Here is a 16,569-nt window from a genome sequence, read left to right as displayed (position 1 = left end):
TTTTTTACCTTGATTCCAATAAAAAGAGCATTGAAAAAAAAAAAAGACGGTCTAATAATCTCTGCAATTCCAAAAAAAAGTGATTTTCGGTGCTAGTTTTTGACCGTCGTTTTTTTTTATTTATTTATTTATTTTTACCTTGATTCCAATAAAATGAACATAAAAAAAAAAAGATGGTCCAGTAATCATTGCAATTCCAAAAAAAAACCCGGTGAATTTCGATGGTAGTTTTTGACAGGTCAGGTTTTACAGGATTAAATTTGATTGAGTACGGCTGTGACTTTCACTGACCTCTGTCTGCCGTCGTGGAGTTGCATTATTGACAGGTCGTGGCAAAGGTTAGAGAGGCTTTCAGCTGAAACGACTAACCATATAAACAGGGCAGAGCGTTGACCTGCTGCAGACGCTTATAGACACAACTCAGGGCCAAATAATTTAAGATGCCGCAAAATGACATATGGGATATTATTGATTTTGCATGGTTGTAAATAAAAAAAAAAAAAAAAAAAAAGACAGAAAGGTCCTATAATGTCAGCGCTCTCCACCTTGAGCTCATGCATGTGTCCCGCCCACTCCCAACTATAACAGCTGCCGTATGTTTTTAGACTGTTGAGGGCATATGTCTTTGTTGTTGTTGTTGTTTTTTTTGTACATTGTGGTATTTATATTCCCGACCGCCCACCGTATCCTGCCCCCCACTGACATCTTGGCCTGTTGATTGGGGTGCCGAAGCCAACTCCCACCTCAGGAAATGCCATAATTGGCCAAGTAACCATGTAGTCGTGATTTATGACAGGTGGGGGTGGGGGGTGAAAAACAACAACAGCATCAAAATAGCAACAAAAATGAAAGTCATTTTTCCACCTTTTTGGGCTTAATTAGTCTAGCGGGTTTCACTTTTTTTTTTTTTTTTTATGATAAACGATGTGTGTGTATGACTCGGAGTCAGTGGGAGTCCATGCATTTCATTTGCATCCTCTTTGGCGGATACTTGTTCCCATAGCGCTTCTCGGCGAACATACGGTAACCTTGATGCCATCAAGTCTGAGCAAAGTCCAATCCAGCCGCCACTCGCAGAGACTAATTAATCGCATTTAGGAGAGTTATTAAAACTAAGTCAATTTTGCGGAGAATTTAAGAGTCTGCTCACCACCGCGTTCGATCAGTTCCCAGCAGCCAAATGCAGAGCACATACTCATTATGCCCACTTGGCTGTCCTCCAGGGTATGAGTGTGTGTTTGTGTGTACAGTACAGGCCTGCGGACGCGGACTTTTCCTTGAAGACTTTGAAGGTTACGGTTTCCTTCTTCCTAAATGCCATTCCAACTTCATCCCTCTTCCCCACTGCATCTCGAATGCAGATACTGTCCGTTTAACCCCACTACATTCATCTAACAGCTGTAGTTAAGATTCCCATTACCACTTTTCATTCCCTTCATGTCTAGTGCAAAGTATATAATGTATTGATTTAGAATATTTATGATAAACTGAAGCACGGTTGAGTTCAAAGTTCTCCATCTTACGCTCAATGAACTCTGCAAACACACTCTTGGATTTACTTCACAGCCTCAAATCAGGCCTGTTTTTCTGAGCTCATGAGTAGTCGACTTTTGCCTGATTCTCACAGGACACAACATTACAAACATATGATTATCTTATAGAATACGAGGCATTTCTGCACATTAAACCAAGCAACAATATATTGTGTTGAGTGTCTGTGAATTGGCTTATCTAGAGTCAACTCTAAATGTAAAGTGTTATGATTTGGCGCTATGTTACGTCCTGGCCTAGGGGTTAACCAGGACGTACATAATATGCTCTCTTTGTCCCCTCACAACTCCCAATCACAAACGCCAGACCAAAAAACTATATTCCAAAGTATTTATTCTTAAATAACTCAAAGAGGGTGAAAGGAGGGCTCAGCTAAAACAACAAACAAAAAGTCTTCTAAGTTTAAACTAAATATCTTAATCCAAAATAAATGCAAGAAATAAAATACAGTAAACTCACCAAAACTCCGTCAACCACAAACAGAAGAAAAGGTAAAAACAAAAGAGCCGCCCTCCCCTGCAAGAAAAGTAGACTGATTAAAAACAACAAAAAAAAAAACACTATTTACAACTATCTACAAATTACAAGCTATCACAGACACAATCAAACACAATGACTGGCAACCAGAAAACACACAGGATCTCTTGTTTGGGGCTGGCAGGGAGCAAAGAGAGAACTAGTTGCCGGATCCAGGACCATTTTTAAATGGTGGTCTATCTGGCTCCACCAGTCACCAGCTTCCTGCATGAAACAAAATGACTAAAGACAAACACAGCACCCCTACAGGATTGGGGGAGAACACAACATCAGAAAAATGCACACATAAATACGTAAATAGACAAAGTATGACCCAGGGTCATAACAGCTATATAAATAAGATTTGATTTGATTTATAAAGTAATTATAGAAGTAGTAAAATCCAGGTTGCACATCCATGCAGATTAAAATGAATCCAAAAAGACACGTAAAGTTGTGGAGGAGAGAAAAACCAAACAAACCTGTGACCGTTTTTCTGCTCTTTAAATCATTCAAGTGTATTTTCCAGGTAGTACACACTACTTTGTATGGTTTTGAGTACAAGACTAGGAGGAAATTTGCAGTATCTGTATCAGTTATTGATCTGATTTGTTCTGCACTGTGGTGTATAATTTTTATGAAAAGGCTGCATTGACAATACAAACAAAAGTGGGTCTAAATCTGATGTTTTTGCTCATGTGTGACATTGGCTTTTTTCTGATGTAAATACTGGAAAGTGCCTGGAATCTGATCTTCACAACACTGCACTGGAAGAAGTCTTTTCATATGAGCTCATTCCTAACCCATAAAGACCCAGTTCTACTGTTGTGGTAGTTCCCAAAGGGATTATTCTCTATATGTAACATTTCTTAAAGAATTTACCACTATTTATTACAATATTATGCTCTGTATTTTGTATTTTTCACTGTAAATTATGTATTTTCCTACATTTAATTTCCTATATTCAATTAAGATGTTCATAAAAACACAGTTAATTCAAAATTGATTATATGAAAAAAGAGAAAACTGAAAAAAAAGTTACTTTTTCAGCAAAGATATTAGTAACTGAACGTAAAACAAGTGTTTCCATCCACTGTCATTGATCCAACTCCATGGGTTTTACTGGTGAATCCATGTTGTAGAAGATGACAGTGTTTCCATGGTAACTATGGAGCATCTGACTAATAAAAGTGGGTTTAGATAAATATGAGCCCTTTAACGTCTGGGATGCCATGCCAGGTCTCCATGGCTATACACCTACGTGTCAGAATATAAAAATATGCATAACCTTCACCCACACGTTACTACAAACCTTGTCGTACTACTTGGTTTAACAGTAACACATTAATTAAGCTGAAAACATTTGAGCATACGGTGCTTTTACACATGTGGCTCAATTCAGGACCATGATCAATTCATGCTGGAATTTGATAATAGTCACATAAAAAAACAAAACAAAACTGAAGTTAAAAAAAAAAAAAAAATGAAAAAGTCCAATCCAAGCAGGGAATTTGACCAGCCAGTGGTGTGTATGTAGCCTTGGTAAAACTACTGAAAGCCTATGTTAACCATCTAATCTTATAGTGCTAATCATGATGTAGCCCGTCACTGATATGCACTGATGCACTAATTGCTAAAATTATGTAAGCAAGGACAGAGTAAAGGCACACATGCCCAGCTCCTGTTTATCACTGTCAGATTGATTCCTGCCATAGATTAGCCATAGTGCGTTGTCAGGACCAATTAAGGAAGGGTCACAGAAACCTTCTGATGGTGCGACGCATGGGATCAATGTGAGTGAACACAGATAAACCTTGGTGAATCAGATGCTTGTTCTGTCGATGCATCTCTTACAATTGATTAAGATCAAGGACTAAACTAAAAAAAATGGCGGCAGTGAAGAGAAGGTGTGAAAAAAGAAAACTAATACAGAAGATAAAACGTAGAAACATACAGTTAGTAAAATAAGACTTTAAGGGAAAAAGAGTCCATTAACATAACAAAAGGCTGAGTGTCCTTGTATGCTGATGACACAACTTTTTTCCTGTGAAATAACAATTTAATTAAATATTCAGGGTTCTCACTAGGATTTTTTCACAGCAAGCGCAAGTTTTGTGGGGGGTCCGGGGGCATCCTCCACTCACACTACATGCACGCACAGGCTAAATTTTAGATATAATTTTCCACGGGTGATCGGTCCATTTAAATAAGATAAATTGATTGAAGTCTCATTGTCAGCCAATGAGCATAAGGCAAGTGATGTTGCCGGGCGGGCGTCAGACAATACCAAGGCACACAAAAGGCTGTTGATTATATTGTTCTCATTTCCTGTCTGCCGCGCTTTGCACCAAGACAAAGGAATATATTTTTTCAAATTCAAATCTCGTTATCATTACGCTGGACAATCACACACACAAAAAAACACCCCTACGCTGGTTGAAAGACAGCGTCTTGGGTCAAATCTCAGCGTTGGGGCCCCCCAGGGACAGCGTCGGGGGCCCCGACGGTCAATGACGGTAGCGAGAACCCTGACATTAATATAAAATATTAATAAATCAATACCTGATGTTGGTAGTAGACTGGATCAGCAGCAATAAACTCAGTATAATGTGTGTAAAAGAGCTGGTGTTGGAGTTGGAATAAACTACTCTTTATGTGCAAAATCTAAGCTGAATGTCTGTGTAAATAAATATCAATAAAGGAAATGGAGTTTGACAAACTTTATTGATCCACAAGGCAAATTACTAATTGATAAGTATCACTTTTGGACGTTATCATATGTGATAAATTATCACAGGACAAATGTTTGCCCTGAGTAGCAGGAATTAAAATGGGAAAATGTTATGACCAGCAAATATACAATGTAGTAATACAAGGTTTTATTATATTTAATATTCAATATTTATATTTTATATGTTTTATTATATTCATTAACCCTTACGGGTCCACAGTCATGGCCCCATGACTGGATCACATGACATTTTCAACACGTTGTAGCATCAGAAGTCGGTCATGTAGACCACTGGGGACAACTGCATTTGAAAGTGCGGACTTAAACACTCTGTCACTTTTATTTGTTGTTGATAGAGTAAACACAACCAGAGATATGACAGTTTGAAACAGGAGCAAACAAACATAAATAGAAGTATAAAAATGAGGTGGTGGTGGGGGATTACATTTCTGACCATATCTATGTCATTTTTTGCCCTTTTTCAAAATGGAAAAAACTGGCTGAGTCTGCGGATTCTAATCCACAGACTGCATTAGCATTACAGGTAAGGGTGAGGATGACCCCTACCTGAACCAGGGGGGTGAGAAAACGCCTATGTAAAGATCTGCTTTTATGTCAAATATTTGAGTATAGATTTAATTCATTACAACTTTGATTTTATATACCTAATATTTGGAACCAGTATTCCCTTTTAAAGTCTTTGAAAAGGTTTGTTAAGCATCTTTGTGTTATTTATGCAATAACATATATACATTTGTCAAATCGGATTTTTATATTTTTTGTGTGTTTTTTGTCCTTTTGTGTTGATATAGTAGGTTAAAGTGAAAAAATAATAGACAGATGAGATAGATGAAGTTGTGCTGAAAAAAAAAGATACCAAACATGGGTATAGTAAACATTTTTTATATAGCATATAAAGGCAAAATCAAAAATACTCAAAACAGCCAAAATAGGCTCAGACCCCTCAGGGTTAAACATTTCCATCATAGATGTAATGTAAAAACGGAATGGCAATGCATTGGTCTAAAAAACACAATGATAAAACACTTGTGAATAAAATAAAATATAAAAATATATAAAAATCCATTAGTAAATGATGCACATAAGATCTGTGACAAGAACAACAACCAAAAAAACAACAACACGATATTAGTTCCATGTTAAAAAGTATTGCCCTGCATATGGCCCTAGTTGAAGTAGAGTCAATATTATAGTGTTCAATTTTATCACCTTAATATTAGTGTATTGTGTTGAGGTGCTGCAGCGCAAAAGCTGATGGGATCTAAATACACAAAAACTTAAAGGACTGACTGTGAGGAAGGAAAGGGGAGTTTGATTGGTCTGAGACTATTTTTGGTGACAGTTCTTTGAAGCGTGACGCATCTCACCACAGTGTTCCATCAGCTCTGATTCTCAACACTCATAATTGAAAACAACATGTTCTGATTAACTCCGATACGGACACATCATTTGTCTACAACTGGTGAGAAACACCAGAGTACATAGACAAAAAAAGAAAAGGAAAGGAAAGAAAAGAAAAGAACGACAGGTGGAGCGAAGCCTCTTGAATTCAATGCAAAGCTACTGATAATCTCTTGGCTGTTGGAGACGTTTCTTGAGCTGAGACGTTGTCTTTCCAATTCACGGTGCAAAATGAGAGAAAAGAAACAGAAGCAAAAGGCTGAAGAGAGAATACAGCGACAGGAATGAAACAGAGCGACAATAGGAGCGAGCCAAGTGCAGTGAACGTGGTGAATTTAAAGCGAGTGTGCTGGTAATCTGCTCTGTGATGCGCTGTTTTAGGAGTTAGGACCTTTATTCTTTGGAGAAAATGGAGGAAAAGCAGGCAAAGAAGTGGAAGAGGACAAAAGAGGAGATGGAGACAAATGAAATGTGTAACTACAGATAGAAACCACAGAAAACACACCAGATAAGTAAGTGTTAGAGTAAAAAAAAAAAAAAACGGGGGGTTGAAAGACGAACAAAGGCTTGGCTTTGTCTCTTTAGTTGTTCTTTCTTTGTGTTTTTTTCTGTGTTTTATATCAGTCTGTTCTTGTTCTGTCCCCCCATCCCTCCATCCCCATCTTTCATTCTACTTTATGGGTGCGTTGGCTACATAAAATACTTTTTTTACTCCTGTTGAGTCACTAGTCCCTTCTCCATCGACCCTCAAATTACGTGAACATGACTTGCGCATAAGAATTTACCTAATGGAAAAATGACAATTTTGCCAAAACTCATTTTTTGATTAAAAGAGGTGGTTTTTCAGGCGTAGCGCAATTGGCATGTCACACAAAACTGCAATGGGAAGACGTTTTTCAGCAACTAGTCACATGAATAAAACTAGAAAAGCACTCAGACCTCCACCAAGGCAGGTCAGCCCTCCCACCCACACCCCCGATCATTCTCAAAATTTAATAATTTTTTTCTTGTTTCAGTCTCAACATTTTCAGAAAATTTCATCAAGATCGTTCCATAACTTTTTGAGTTATCTTGCTAACAGTCAAACAGACAAACCCTGATGAAAACATTACCTCCTTGGCGGAGATAAAAAAAAAAAACCCAAACCAAACCAAAAAAACACATGTTGACAGACGTTACAACAAGCAAAGAAGAAGAGTTTTAAAAGAAACATGTTGCAGTATGTGTGGACACAGCAGGAAACTGAATCATTTTTAAATTAGTACAAGACAGAGGGGAAGTTCATTCATTTTCTGAACCCAGTTTATCCTCACTAGGGTCACAGGGGTCGCTTGGAGCCTATCCCAGCTACATAGGGGCGAAGGCGGGGTACACCCTGGACAAGTCTCCAGTTCATCGCAGGGCTGAACATATAGAGACAAATAATCACTCTCACATTCACACCTATGGGCAATTTAGATTAACCAATTAACCTATCAGTGCATGTGTTTGGATGGTGGGAGGAGCCGGAGTACCCGGAGAGAACCCACGCAGACACGGGGAGAACATGCAAACTCCACACAGAAAGGTCCCATCCCCCATCGACTGGTGTTGGAATTGAACCCAGGACCTTCTTGCTGTGAGGCACGAGTGCTAACCACTGCACCACCATGTCACCCCACATAGAGGGGAAATATATAATAATAATGAATATGTTTGTAAATCAACAACATATTTACTTTCACCACCATGTTTATGGAATGACTTCTCGTGTCATCTCACAATGATAAATAAACAAATCATAGCATTTGTGATTTAACGGAAAACAGACATTACACACTTCTGTTTTTTCGACATTTAGAGGTTCAACATTTATATATTTATATTTATATATACATATATATATATATTCTGATATTAGTCATTATTGTTTTGTATCCGGGCGACATGGTGGTGCAGTGGTTAGCACTCGTGCCTCACAGCAAGAAGGTCCTGGGTTCGATTCCAACACCAGTCGATGGGGGATGGGACCTTTCTGTGTGGAGTTTGCATGTTCTCCCCGTGTCTGCGTGGGTTCTCTCCGGGTACTCCGGCTCCTCCCACCATCCAAACACATGCACTGATAGGTTAATTGGTTAATCTAAATTGCCCATTGGTGTGAATGTGAGAGTGATTGTTTGTCTCTTATGTTCAGCCCTGCGATGAACTGGCGACTTGTCCAGGGTGAACCCCGCCTTCACCCCTATGTAGCTGGGATAGGCTCCAAGTGACCCCCGTGACCCTAGTGAGGATAAAGCAGGTTCAGAAAATGAATGAATGAATGAATGAATGTTTTGTATCCTAGACCCCTTTTAGAAAAGAAACACCTGAATTCCACGTGTCCACAGACTTTTGTCCATATAATGTATGACTTTATAGCAGTTATACTATGAGGATAACGATATGTTTCCTGAAAAATCTAAAAAAAAAAAAAAAAAGACTCAAAGTTGACTATTTTAGGAAGGTGGTGATGTGATTTGTTGTGTGTGGTGTGAAAGTGTTGGTCTTGCATCACATAATCTGAGTACTGCTTTATCTTTTAGTTTTTAGAAAACCGTAATGTTTCAATCTGACTTCCCTCTAAAATGCACTAAAGTGTGTTTTCTGGAGTGTTTTGTGGAGTTTTGTCATAGATTCAGGGGGTGAAAAATCAGGTCAGCGCTGCCTCGGTGTTACCTATGTAACCAGCATGTGGGTGTGACTTTGTCCCCGGTGGAAAAACCGGTTGACTAGCATGGGGTTGTCGGGTTTTTGGAATTTCAACAAGCGCTTCGGAGTGGTGCACTGTGGGTAGTCACGGTAACAGTGGCCTCTGGCTGCGTGGCGGTCATTCGAATGTCATCAACACACCCACTCAGACAAAGACGACGGGAGCGCCGAGAAAGATGAGGCAGCGAGGATTTTACATTTTTTAACCCTTAAAGACCCAGAGCTACTTCTGCGTCAGTTCCCAAATGAATGTTTCTGTTTTTAACCTTTCTGAACTGATTTATCACCATTTATTCTACTATTATCCTCTGTGTTTAGTATTTTTAAATGCAAATCATTTATTTTCCTATATCTAATGTAGTGATTATGTAGATGTTCATAAAAGCTCAGATTAAAGGTGAGGGTTACTATATCAAAAACTGACAAAGTGACATTTTCAGTCAAATCTCATATTAATTGATCACAAACCCAGTGTCTCCGTCCAGTCATTGATCAAACTCCATGGGTTTATTATTTTTTCTTCAATTTTGTTCAGTTTGTGGCTTATTTTGTCCATTTAACTTATTATTTTTTTTGATTTATTATTCATTTTTGTTCATTTTATTGATCTCTCTGGCTGTTTTTGTTCCTTTTGTTACTTATTTTATACATTTTAACTTAATTTTAGTCAGTTTTTATTGCTTATTTTTTTTCATTTGCTATTTTGTATGTTTTTTTAAATTCATTTTTATTCATTTTATCCACTGTCATTGATCCAGCTCCATGGGTTTTACTGGTGAATCAATGTTGTAGAAGATGACTGTGTTTCCACGGTAACTACGGAGCCTCTGAACGTCCAAATGAATTTTTCTCTCTGTTTATCCTTTCTTTAGTTATTTATCACTATTTATTATAATATTATCCTCTACATTTTGCATTTTTCAGTTTAAATCATGAATTTTTCCCTTTATTCAATTCACTGATCGTATAGATGTTCATGAAAATTCAGACTAAGTTCAAAGGTTATTATTTTACAACAGCGAAAACTGAAGAAAAAGTGACTTTTTCAGCAAATATATTAATAACTGAATGTAAAAACATGCATCTCCATCCACTGTCATTGATTCAACTCCATGGGTTTTACTGGTGAATCAGTGCTGTAGAAGATGGCGGTGTTTCCACGGTAACTACGGAGCCTCTGAACATCCATATGGATCATATCTGATGACCATGAACAGATGAATAACTTGTATTTTACACCCATTATTTACACGTATTTATAGGATGAATGATCAACAGGTGTTAAACAGTTTAGATCAGTACATGGGTTTGGTCGCCGGTGGCTGTTTGGGTCTTTATGGGTTAAGTCAGAAAGAACAGGAGGGATGGGACGGGGAGGAGAGGGCGTGGGAGCTGGGAGAAAGATGAAAAAGAAATGGTCATTAGGGGAGAAGAAAGTGGTGAGACTGCAGAGGGAGATGAGAGCGACGGTAAAGAACAGCGACACGACTCAGACTCACATGAAAGAACAGGAGGAGATAGTCGGGGCAGCGGGAAGGCAGGGAAAACAGCTACTCACTGTATTAAAAAGATCGCAAAAGATATAATTTTGGCTTGCAGTGAGCAAAAAAGGATAAAGTGAGAGACTGTATGGTTGCCAGGGACAACAGACTAATGGGAAACATGCAGTCACCCACTCAAGCCCCCCCCCCTCCACACGCACACCACCACCACTACGCTGCCCCTCCTCTCTTTGTGGATCAGCATTTGATCCTCCTTCACCTTTAAAGCCTCCCTCTTCTCCTCCTCCTCCTCCTCAAAGCGTCGCCTGTTATCAGCTAATGCTCTCATTCTTCTTTCCTACCTACGACTGTACGTCTGTGTGTGAGCTCTGTCCATGGTCCTGGAAACTGTTTGTCTTTCACCGCCCGTCCACCTCCTCCACCTTATGCCAAATCCTTCCCCTACCAGCTGGTTCACTCCCTATTTTCTCCTTCTGTGTTTTCCCTCCTACATTTTTATTATTATTTGCTAGATGGTGGGTGTTATTCTTAATCTTGTGTTTGCTCTAATATTAATAATACCTACACTGTATTAGCAAATGGTTTAATAGCTAACATTGGGTGACGCGGTGGCGTAGTGGTTAGCACTTACGTTTGTATTTGTATTTGTGTGTTGAATATGCTCCTGTTACTGCGGTTGACCGAGGTACTGTTTGGATGAGGTGTTGTTGGTGGTACGGTGGTGCAGTGGTTAGCGGTGTCGCCTCACAGATAGAAGGTCCTGAGGTCGATTCCAACACCAGGGACCTTGGAGTTTGGATCTTCATGTTCTTCATGTAATTGGTTAATTTTAATTGCCCATACTGAGGTGAAGCCGTCTGCAGAAATGGCCATTTTTGGCGTACTAATTAATGAGTGGGTTCTCTCCAGGTACTCTGGCTTCCTCCCACCATTAAAGAAATGGTGTGAATGTGAGAGTGATTGTCTCTATATGTCAGCTCTGTGATGAACTGGCGACTCGTCCAGGGTGAACCCCGCCTTCGCCCCTATGTAGCTGGGATAGACTCCAAACAACCCCCATGACCCTAGTGAGGATAAAGCAGGTTCAGAAAATGAATGAATGAATGATAATTACCAAGCTGTTATTGGTCACAGATATGAAGAATGCCTTTGCTTTTGCCTCCCTTATTACCCGTAAGAGAATAACTCTAGAGTGGAAATCTCCTGACCCACCAAAAGCATCTGGTTTAACGATCTGATGTTTTTCCTAAAATGAGAAAAAATAAGGTATTTCACCAGAGGATCAATTGGAAAGTTCTGTAAGTTATGGGACCCCTTAATTTTGTATTGTGATAGGCTCAGCACTCTCCCGTAGTATCATATACCCTGTAAACTAGAAATAACACGTGAAAATGTCCCTTATTTAATTTACCTATATCATGATTTATATTATTGTGTGCCCCCCCTCTTTTTGCTTGTTTGTTTTTTTCATGTTTAGTGGTAGTTTGTATGTACGAGGGTAGGGTGGGAGGGAGGGGATTTTGTTGGTTAAACTAAGAAAACAATTCAAGACAATGTCTAAAATGCACCATATATTGTTTTTCCTTTCTTGGATGGATGGACGGGCGGGCGGGCGAGCAGGCAGGCAGGCAGTATTACAGACTCATGGTCCACATTAAAAAGCAAACAGATAAATACAATCAAAATAAAAAACACAAAAAAACTCTATACTTTCAAGAGGCAGTCATGCCAGTGTTTGCAGAACAGAGATGTGTAACGTACAGCACTACATGCAAAATTTGTCAGCAATAAAATTACAGTATTTTCTGAGTGATTCAGGCGACACATAAATTCAAACATCAGATTTCTCAACACAGCACACAATGAATTTACATGATTAAACATAAACAATTGTCACCAGTCACAAGTGTTTGCTCCTGGAGGATTCCGTTGGGTTTCTGTAAATTGGCTTAGAGTCTGGTTTTGACCAACTCTATATATAAAGTGTCATGAGATAACTGTTTGTTGTGATCTGGCGCTATATAAATAAAATTTGATTGATTGAGTGATTTGATTGGTTTTCCCCTGAAAGTCGCTTTGGAAAAAAGCGCCTGCCAAATGCATAAACATAAACATAAACATAAACAATTCATTGGCACTAGTCCATCTGGGCTTTTTCAGTAAGAGTCTTAGAGCATCACTGTATGCCACTGTCAGTCTGTGGAAGCTGGCCTTTTTAAAATTAAAAAAAGAAAAAAAAATTGCCCTTAAGTGTGAATGTGAGAGTGATTGTTTGTCTCTGTGTGTCCAGGTCATTATTGAAAATGAACTAACTTATGTAACTAACTAACTTACCTGGTTAAATAAAGTTATAAATAAATAAATAAATGAATGAATGAATGAATGAATGAATGTACTGATGAAGACCTGGTGTTGGTACCTATTGGACCAGATTAGACTCTTTGGTGGGCCGGTTTTGGCCCACGGGCCACATGTTGGACCATAGTGAATACTGATGGCATGAAGTCAACTTGCTCAACCCAGAAAAACGATGTACAACCACTAAAAACTCCTTGGAGAAAAAGTTTGAAGATGACAAAAATGAAACCTAACAGATTTTACAGCCGTACACACCACAGCCTTGGTTGTACTGTCATAATAGGCTTCTGCTGCGACATCTATACAAACAAATCCCCCGTTGTTCCATATTATACTCCGTCATTTATATTGTGCAGCAAATCACACTCTTTAAGGTGATGCTGTTTTGACATTTAGGTGTGTTCTATTTCATTGGTTTTTATGAGGAAAATGTGTACGGAGGTGATAAAACAAACATGAAGCAAAGTGAACGCGATACAGAATAATAATTATATACGTAATGAATCACTGTTCAGTCATTTTAAACCATTTCGTAATTGAATTTGTACAGTTACATTACTGTGATATGAAACTACTAGAGCTCAAAACATTAATTAATCAGCTGTTAATGATTAAATCCATTATGAACTATTTCGACACTTGATTAATCAGTTATTTGTCTTTTTTACGCCATAAAAATAGATTTGAGTGGGATAGTTTCTTTAGTCTGACTGAATAAGTTTGACATCTGATGACACTGATTGACAATTTTCGTAATTGTCTGATGTTTTAAAGAGCAAACAACTCGTTAATGAACCAAGAAAATAACTGACAGAATAATCAACAGTGTCAACATGAGTCCTTCCCCCTGACTGGAATCACAGGAGGAAACAGGAACTCATTTCCTCTCAGCGAGAAAAAAAAAACATCGTCTCCATTAGTTCATGTCAAACTGCCAAAAGTCAATCAACAACATGCAGCAGCAGAACTTGGTGTTCCTCAGGGTGCACTGTGTTGTCCACTCTGGCAACAACAACTCACTGGCCGCCGGTGACGGGGGCAGAAAGCCAATGCACCTGGGGTCGAGTCCGTGGATAATGCAGGGTCACGGAGCGCCCTGTGGACCGGACCCTCGGAGACCACAGGCTGAAGAACTGGCAGCCAGCCTGGGAGAGGGCATTTAGAAAGGATCCACAGGCAGAGTCCAGCAACAGAAAGAACATTGTATTTTAGAAACTACATGAGGAGGCAACTCAGACAACACTAGTACACACTACTGCTGCTGCGAAAGTATGAGCGAGTGGGAAATGACCACCTGTAAATCCACTTAAAGAAGAGTTGGATTCAGTACTGTGTTCAGCTGTGGCTGGAACCCTGAGCCTGTATACCAGGGGTGTCCACGACAACAGCGATGACAACAACAACGTATTAACAACAGCAACAACAACACATGGACAACAACAGCAACAACACACAGACGATGACAACAGCACATTGACGACAACAACAACAACAACAACACACTGACCACAACAAGAACAACACATTGACAACATATTAACAACATATTAACAGCAACAACAAGACATGGACAAAGACAACAACACGCTGACAACGACAACAACAACACGCTGACAACTACAACAACAACAACACATCGGCAACAACAATACACTGACAGCAACACATTGCCAATGACAACAACACCACACTGACAACAACACATTAACAACATATTAACAGCAACAAGACATGGACAAAGACAACAACACACTGACAATGACAACAACACGCTGAGAACTACAACAACAACAACAACAACAACAACACATTGACAACAACATATTAACAACATATTAACAGCAATAACAAGACATGGACAAAGACAACAACACACTGACAACAACAACAACAACACGCTGAGAACTACAACAACAACAACACATTGATGACAACAGCACACTGACAGCAACACATTGACAGTGACAACAACAACACACTGACAACAACATATTAACAACATATTAACAGCAACAACAAGACATGGACAAAGACAACAACACACTGACGACGACAACAACAACACGCTGAGAACTACAACAAAAATACATTGATGACAACAGCACACTGACAGCAACACATTGACAGTGACAACAACAACACATTGACAACAACATATTAACATATTAACAGCAACAACAAGACATGGACAAAGACAACAACACACTGACGACGACAACAACAACACGCTGAGAACTACAACAAAAACACATTGACAACAACAACACTCTGACAACAACACATTGACAATGACAGCACATTGATGACAACAACACACTGAAAACAACACATTGACAACGACAACAACTCATTGACAGCACTGACAACGACGACATATTGATGACAACAACAACACATTGACAATGACAACAACAACAACTTTGACAGCATAACAGAAACACTCTGACAACAACAACAACAACAACACATTGACAATGACAGCAACACACTGACAACAACAACAACAACACATTGACAACCACAACAGCAACACGCTGACAACAACAACACACTGACAACAAAAACACATTGACAACAATAACACACTGACGACAACAACATGTTAACAACAACAACACATTGACGACAACACATTGGTGACAACAACACTGAAAACCACAACAACACATTGATGACAACCAACAAACATTGAACGCTGGATACAGTAAACAACACTGTGGAGTGTAAACTTTACAGTCCCACTGGTGGATCAATAAAGCAATCATATCTGAATTATTTAACTGTGTTGTTGTGATTAATTATCCTGAAGTTATTGAAGTTTAATTTTCAGTTCTAATTATTTTAGATCAGTACATGCTGTCCAGGTCTTTCACAGCTAATATCACTGCTTTAGTTTTCATTCTTTTTTGTATTTTTTTTTTTTTCCCATCCTATCCGTTCTGTCTGTTTCTTCTGGATGCATCATGTGACCAGTGCATTTAAAGGCAGTAAAGGTCAAAGTTCGTGGTAATAACAGGTGGAGTCCAAAAATAATCAGTAGGATATGACACCGTTGTGTTAATGTTATGTTGATTTGATCCTTTATTCTTTCCATTCCCTTCTTGATGAACAAACAGTACTTAGAATATTCATGTGACAATAACACAAGTACACACGGTTCAATGTCAGTTCCCTTGGTAACAATACTTCACAAATTAATGCACATAGTAAAAACAATATTCTGCATTTCAACTCAAATAAAGTCACATTTGAGTAACTTCAGATCACATTATGCAGTTAATTGTCATAGTTTAGATGCCACTGTTTGGACTGATGAACAGGCTGTTAAATACAGAGCTGCTCGTTTGATTGGATTCGCTGACGACTAAAAGGATCCGGTCCGGACTTCACTTCAGAACCGACAACTGCATCAAACCAACACATTCATCTGTTATCAGCTGGAAAGTGTTGTCAATTCCTCATCTAAGGCTGCTTTCACCCTCATTTTCTTCCCCGTCTCCTGGTTGTTAGGGTCATTTGTGTTTTCCTCAGGCACAGAGCATTTTCATTTTGCACATGCCTTTATCAGGCAGGTGACTATTTTTGGTAATTTCCACACACATTACAAAACAGTGACAGTTCCAGTAAGTCAACAATCTCAGGTCCAATGTGGTCTATGTTTTTCTTGTATTTTTTTTTTCCATATTTGCTTCATAGATTTATTTATTTGCCACATACAGGCAAGGAACCAAATATGGTAACTTCACTGATCTTGATTTTCTG

The sequence above is a fragment of the Sphaeramia orbicularis genome, chromosome 1 (genome assembly GCF_902148855.1).
Source record: "Sphaeramia orbicularis chromosome 1, fSphaOr1.1, whole genome shotgun sequence".
Lineage (NCBI taxonomy): Eukaryota > Metazoa > Chordata > Actinopteri > Kurtiformes > Apogonidae > Sphaeramia > Sphaeramia orbicularis.
This window is presented reverse-complemented; position numbering follows the sequence as displayed.